Below are 7,918 nucleotides of genomic sequence, written 5' to 3' on the forward strand. Positions count from 1 at the left end.
CGGTGCGCGGTGGTATAGAAAGAGAAGATGCCCAGACAAGCATATGATATGGAAGGAAAATATCGGAGGAGGATACTGTAGCGTAGGTTAATGGCTTTTTTTTTGGGTACACAGGAGCACAATATAAACAGGAACATATACTACTTTTCATACAAAGAAGGAAAGGAACCGAACAGAACAAGATACACAACGGAAAAGCTTTTCATATAAAGAAAGCTCCTTAATGAATCGAGCAAGATACATAATGAGAAGTGACATAAGAGTTTAGTTCTAGCACTTATCAACTACAATTTGTTCTCAAAGACAATCGCAGTACTAAGTAATATGGACTAAATTAGATGAATAGTGAAATTAAAATGCCATGAATATAGTTTTTCAATGCCTTTTTTGTTGAATATGATAACACCAAAAGAGATGAGCGATTGTGGAATAAAAAGCAATATGTCTCCAAGGCAAAAAACATGTTCGGCTGCAAAAGTGGCCTAATTCTTGTCGAAGGATCTTTGTTTCATGCCAATGCAATACGTTTTATAGCCACTTGTAAAAATTACTGTTGGTGTTGTGCCTTCACGTAGTCGAATATCAGCATATTGTGGAAAGGCCTATTTAAAAAAATAAAAACAAATGTTTGTTAGATCACTAAAGAATGCAGTTGTGAACAAATTGTCTAAAAGAAAGCACTTGCCAAGCAGACCTTAGAACGACTTGTATAAAACTGATAGAAAGAAACAAATGATGCCCAATCGTGCTGCAGAAACTGATTTATGGAGGAGGTGATAATACATAAATTGGGCTGATGTCTGAACAAAAAATCACATGCTTCAACATTGAATGTAATGCTTGAAAACATAGGCAAAGGAAAGTGCAGAAAGCCATGAAATCATAGGATAAATTTGCTTTGATTCTCAAGAAGATCATGTCATTCTCATGGATCAAATTATTGGCTCTTATATAAAGAACATGCTAAAGCATCATCATCATACACTGTGTGTGTACTGAAGGAGGCTCAGATCTGTAACAAGACGAGGCCAAAGACATGGCTACAATTTCCCAGTTGCATATGTGAAGGAGAAAGGAGGAGCTAATTGAAGCCCCCCCCCCCCCGGGCTCTCAGATCACATGCCATTAGGGTTGCCCAGCCAAGATACGGGTCGAATTTAACTCTGTGCCAACAACTCAAGAAAATAACTCTATCATCACAGCCTGAAACCTTCACTAAACAACAAAGCCCTGATGAAGAAAAGTGCTTTGTGAAAGGTGATCACATCAATAATGAAAAGTATTCTAGAGCAAGTGATTAAGCATCATATGTAGACGTCTAGCAATTGCGTGATAAAAAAAGGCTGGTGACTCGTGTGCGGCATGTGAGAAGACGGTCAAGACGAAACCCAACCAAAGAGCTCTTTGGCTCTTATTCTACATATGTTGACAAAGGAAACCATAAAAAGAACAAAAATTAATGCACAAGTAATTATAATGCCAAATGTTTAGAATAGGGCAACCTTAGTAGCTTACGATCTTAAAAAAGAGATTAAGGGGCCATTCCAATTGATGTCATTTGCAATTCCCCTTTTTTCTGTAAAGACGAGATTTTAGCTGAGTTAATATAAGTCATATTTCTTTTGGGCAAATTCCACTTTACCCCCCTGTGGTTTAGCATTTTTTCACATAACCCCCCTATGATTTCAAAAGCTATACATAACCCCTTTATGGTTTGGATTAAAGTGTCAAAGTGACGGGAATGATCATTCATAACGGCGTCAACTAAAATGTCAAAAATACCCTTATGTAAAGTTGAAATTTATGTATTAACCAAGGGGGGTTATGTGTATATTTATAAGGGGGTTATATGGTAAAGTATTAAACAATAAGGGGGTTATATGGTAAAATATAAAAATCATACGGGTTTAATGTGTCATGTATTTATAAGGGTAATTTCGACATTTTTAGAAGTTCCGTTACGAGTGACTATTTCCGTTACTTTGACACTTTAATCCAAACCATGAGGGGGTTATGTATAGCTTTTGAAACCATGGGGGGTTATGTAAAAAAAGGGTAAATCACAAGGGGGTAAAATGTAATTTACCAATTTCTTTTTGATAATCTCAACGCCAAGGGGATTATACATAGTTAGCCAAACACTCAAAGCAATTATAAACAATTCACCTTTATTGAGGGTAATTACTGAAGGACTTTTTAAGGTTACAGCAACCTAAAAGGTAGATCACAAATACAAAAAATACCAGCGATTTAGTTCTAGAATTGTTGAACTTTTTGTTAAAAAACTGAAATAGTTGTGTAGAAGGCAATCATTTTTACACCAAAACAAAGAAAGTAACATGAGATACCAAAAGGCTATAGAATTTAAGGAATTAAGCAGGGGAAATCTTTCATGAAAAATATAAAGAACATGCTAAAGCACCATCATCATACATTGAGAGTATTTAAGTAGGTTCAGATCTGTAACAAGACAAGGCAAAAGAAGAGGCGACAGCGCCATCGCTGCAATTTCCCAGTTGCATATGTGAGGGAGAAAGGAGGAGCTAATTGAAGCCCACCCCCTCTCAGATCACATGCCATCAGGGTTGCCCAGCCAAGATACAGGTCAGATTTAACTCTATACCAACAACTCAAGAAAATAACTCTATCATCACAGCCAGAAACCTTCACTAAACAACAAAGCCCTGATGAAGAAAAATGATTTGTCGAAGGTGATCACATCAACAATGAAAATTTTCATGAAATGTGATGACTTCTCGACCAGCACTTTCAGAGATAATCAAATGAAGTCCTCAGTTCAAATTCCATTTCCAAACGCACAGTTCAAGAAATAACACTAATGTATCTGTCTGTCTGCTTGGAAAGGGCTGTGATTTTCTATTTTCTTTCTGGCTATACAACAAAAATTGGAAATCATTGGCAAAACAGAAAGGGCAAACAACCCTTTGAAAGCTGCCTGGCACTCTGGCTGCCTCATCCATTCATTTTTCCTGAGTTTTGACTCTTTAAGGTCTCAAGCCCCAAGAGGCTGAGACTTTATCGTAATACTGAGCCTTATTCATGCTAGTGGTGTCTCTTCCCCAAGGACAAGGGTCATTAGACTAATCAAGTGATTAAGCATTATATATTGGGAAACAGATGTCAGGTCATCAATTACATCCATGCTCAAAGAAAGTGCGCTCAAAAAAATTTCACATCCATTACATCCCTTATAAAATTCACGTTTGTGGCTCCTGATTTTAGAAATTCTTGAAGATGTATCTATCTACCTTGACAAAAGAAAGTGCCCATGCTCAAAGAAATGGAAGGAAATAAGTAGAAACATAACTGAAATCAGTCCATCATAAATGCACTGCTAGGTCCTAAAGAAAGGTTTAAAGATGGCTCAACTAATTCAACTAACAACTACAAGTATGTCTAAGAGTGGTTTGATTGAACAAATAAACACTTTCTCCATTTTGAAAACAAATTTTCCTACTTGATCTTTTCTATCATAACTGAAATCAGTCTATCATAAATCCACTGCTAGGTCCTAAAGAAAGGTTTAAAGATGGCTCAACTAATTCAATTAACAACTACAAGTATGTCTAAGAATGGTTTGATTGAATAAATAAACATTTTCTCCATTTTAAATACAAATTTTCTTACTTGATCTTTTCCTCAAACTACCAGCTCTGTGGAGAAAATTAAAAGACTTATATGAAAATGCACCTAGTCAAGTGTTAGTTTGATAGTTAAAGTACATATAGAAACAAAAATTTTATAGTAAGCAACATTAATGGTTTGAAAATATGCATGAATTTCCATGCAAGATCCTATATAAGTATAGATTACCAAGTTGTAAATTGATATAGACAGCAAAGATAGTCCACAGACAAGAAGGATGACAGTAGATCTAATAGATTAGTCCACATGACACATACCTAGAATAAGTACCAGCTCCTGGCTTTACCTCAACAAAGATGAATTCCAAGAACGTGTAATCTCAAAGAGTAGAACCCAATAGCATCTAGTAGATACAAAAGCTGATAAGCGAAGGACAATCCTGCCAAAAAGGATCCCAAATGGATTTGGTTGTGAGTTAGGTGGCTGTCTTGGCACCCCAGGCTGTCCAACATTACGTACATTTCTGTAAAATCCCAAGATTAAGAATATGTTAAACAGGGAAGAGGCACTTGAACATTTATTTCTATGTCCTAATAATCATTAATTCATAAGAAACTTGGAAGCAATTCTTTGTGGACTGTAAGTTGATTATACATAGGACGATAGCATTGCTTGCATACAAAAATAAAGACCACCGTTGCTTGCTGAAATATGCGGGAAAATAAACAAGAAATCAACCCTTGTTTGCTGAAATTTAGTCAAATTTAGAAAATACAAAACATTATACTGAAATTTAATCCACAGACAAGTATCACAATAGAATCATACTACAAAATTCGGTTTACATAAACTATTTCCCAAACTAATGGAAAATAAAATTGCCATTCCTAAGGCAGCTTTCTAAATCTCTGCTATTCCAAAAGATCCAAGTCATCTCCTCAAGCTTAGGCCACCAGCGTGCTGGCAGTTGTAGATTCAGTGCAAGCGAGAGTTTCATGAGCATCTGGTTAATTAAAAAAGAACGAGCAATAATGCCAAGTCGCCAGTTACATAATGAAGAAACATATTAATCACTGATGTAGAGATACCCTTACTGCATTCTATAATCAGAAAAATTTTGGAGGGTCTGCTTTACAAATGCAGGTAGATACATGGCTAACGAAAAAGAAACACACCAAAGATAACAAAAAAAGTACAATGCTATCAACATGGCTAACAAAGAAAAATAACCAAACCAGGAAAACAATGGCAGAAAGAAATGCACACAAAAAGCAAAAGAAGAAAAATAAACCAGCGACCACAAGCATGAGCATTCAAAAACTTAGCAAATCAAAAAATCAAAAGCATACAGGAATTGCAAGAGACACAGACCAAAAAAAAAACTTCTTTACAGATCAAGAGGGAAAAAACAGATCTAACCCAAAAAAAAAATCCACCACCACCAAGTGAATGAAAATAAAAAGTCATAATTTGTGTTATAAGACCCGATGTTCTCTATGTTGACAAAAAGATAGAAGCAAAATTAGATAAATAAGATTAATGGAATACATAAGTTTCCAATTTTTTAGGAAAATTGTAGAGGGACAAAACTTCTTTCTTCTTGTAACTAAATCAAAAAGATACTTACAGAACGAAAAGCTTCAAAGCTAAATAAAGAAAAGCAAAACCCACAAAAATACAAAAAAACAGAACATAAAAGATGTTTGCTCCAAGGAATGAAAGTTCAAGCATCATTTGCACTTGGTACGAAAAATTGTTATTCTAATCTTTACAAATTGTAGCCTCACATATGGTCTGATGCAAAACTTATTCTTTCCAAAATTGACTTATGATTTGAATGCAAAACTTATTACTCTAAATATGATCTGAATGCAAAACTTACAAATTGTACAGTACAACAGCATTAGTAATGCAACCACAAACTGATTAGTAAAAGGCATAACAGAAGGGAAAAAATTTCCAACAGCACTGACGAAAAAGCATCACAAGCCTGATAGCAACTCAAAAAAAATGATCAAACATGACACAAGAAAAATGTGCAATAGCTGCAACACAAAAAAAAACTGTTAAGGGAAAAACAACCACCAAAGAAATCACAAACCAGTTTCCTAAAAGCAATGAAAAAATTGGTTGCACAGCTATTAGCATCAAACAAGTTTTAACAAAGGAGGAGAAAAACATGAATACAGAGCCAATCTAAGGTAGGAAGACAAAATATGTATTCCAACAGGAAATCAAAGTCACGGGGATTTCTTTATTTTTTTTGCCTTTTTTAGGGTGGAATCCTAGAACTAAAAAATAACCCCAATAGCACATGAAACAAGCAAAAAAAAGCTTAAAAGGTATTATGAAGGAACTTTAGTCAAAGAAAAGAAAATGGATGGTCAGCATGTTCATTCAGACCCAAACTTTTCGTATGAAAGAAACAAGAAATGAATAAATGTATAACTATGAGCTGGACCTTACACAGAGGTGTAATTAGGCTGTCTAACTCTGGGCATCCAAATCAAAGCTTCCCTGGCTCCTGAACGCTAGGCAAACCGAGCATTTTAAATCTGTAATATCAAATTTTCAAAAAATCAACTTTCAGTTTATTCACTATTAACAGGAAGAAATACAACGGGGAAAAAAACTAATAAAAAAAATGCATAAAAATAGTAACAAAACTCAAAGAACATAAAAATTTTTAAAATAAAAAAAAAACATAACAAGAAGAAATACAAAGAGGAAAAAATGAAGCACAAAAATACATAAAAATAGTAAGAAGACTCAAAGAACGTAAAACTTTTTAAAATTACAAAAAATAAACCATACCTCTAATCCAGGGCTGCTGCGACGGTCGTTGATTCTCTGAAACTAAAATTCCTAAAAAACCAAGAGATATATACAGAAAACTGTGAAATTATATCGATCTATTGAATGTAGGGCTTTTCGGCAACTACAAGCAAATCTGTGGGCAAATAAAAGAGCCACAGATTTTGCAGTCCTAGAGAGCCCAAAAATTTTCTAAAATTTAAGGGAGAATCGGGGGAACATTAGCTTTGCAGTTGATCGGAGAAGGAGAGAGAAGGGATTGACAACTTCTTTTTAGAGGAGAGGGTATAAGTGGGCTTACGAATACACCGAAACCAACTGTAGTCAAAGCGATGCCTCTGTGAAGCATTTCATCCAACACCTTACGGGCATCCTTTAGGTTCCCAGTGAATTGCAGGTTTCAGATTGGATTTTGGAAGCTGCAGAATGGAGGAGTTGTTGGAAAATCGAGAAAGCAATATGGATTTTCCTGCCTGCAAGGTGGGAGCATATAAGTGACTGATAAACGCAAGGGTCAAGGTGGATATGGAGGGCTTTGACGTGCTTTAAGAGCATTTCTAAATTGGTGGACAATGGAGAGAGATTTGAGGATGGATTGGAAAGTAGCAGAAGTGTGCAAGAAATCCGGCTGCTGAGAGGCCCAGAGTCAGGTCGGGAAATGCAAAATAAATAAGAACGAGAGCAAGGGAGAGAAAGAGAGGAAGAGAAAGGGAACAGAGAGTTTGAGGAGAAGAGGTGTATCTAACCCTAGAGGAATGGAGAAAGAAAATAGAGAAGAAAAGGAAGAGGAGAAGATGAGAAAGCAGCGGCAGCGGAAGCGGAGGAAATTTACGAAAACCCTAGAGATGAAGTATATGCAGACGTCTGGCGCATCGCGCGGAAAAAAAAAGGCTGGTAACTCACATGTGCGGCACGTGAGAGGACGACGAAAACCATTCCAGGTCACGGGAGGCCTTCGGCTCTTATTCTATATATGTTGATAACACCGGTGCTCCCCATGGTGATACACTTAGTCGAATAAACTTTTTGTCCAATAATTCTTATAATTGCTTTTTCAGTTCCTTCAATTCAGTGAGGGCCATCCTATAAAGGGCTTTTGAAATTGGCGTTGCATCTGACACTAAATCAATTTCAAACTCAGTTTCTCCATTAGGAGGTAACCCAGGCAAATCATTAGGAAATACATTTGAAAATTCTCTTACCATAGGAATCTTATATAAAGATGGTACTTCCTTTGTACTATCAACCACATAAGCCAAATATCCCTCTGCTCCATTTCTTAGGGCTCTAACTACTTGTAAAGTAGATAATAAATACTTGTTTGGCTTAGTTTTATGTTGACCAACATTTCCTTGATAGAAAAATTCTTTCTTCTTAAGCCTTACAAATCTCACTCTTTTGTGCCTACAATTAACTTGTGCAAAATTTTTAGCTAATCAATGATACTAAGAATCACATCAAATCACTCATATTAAGTTGTGCAAGGTTAGCACTAAAC

At 35.8% G+C, this 7,918-nt stretch overlaps 1 long non-coding RNA gene across 1 annotated transcript; it reads right to left on the reverse strand.

The window, feature by feature from the left end:
• Nucleotides 1-207: 207 nt before the first annotated feature.
• Nucleotides 208-7,057, reverse strand: LOC113753842. The gene is made up of 4 exons (XR_003465088.1): nucleotides 6,421-7,057; nucleotides 6,073-6,161; nucleotides 3,924-4,129; nucleotides 208-602 (listed from the first exon to the last, which is right to left on the reverse strand). It is a non-coding gene; the product is annotated as an uncharacterized LOC113753842 (long non-coding RNA).
• Nucleotides 7,058-7,918: the final 861 nt, after the last annotated feature.

This window comes from Coffea eugenioides, chromosome 11 (assembly GCF_003713205.1).
Source record: "Coffea eugenioides isolate CCC68of chromosome 11, Ceug_1.0, whole genome shotgun sequence".
Lineage (NCBI taxonomy): Eukaryota > Viridiplantae > Streptophyta > Magnoliopsida > Gentianales > Rubiaceae > Coffea > Coffea eugenioides.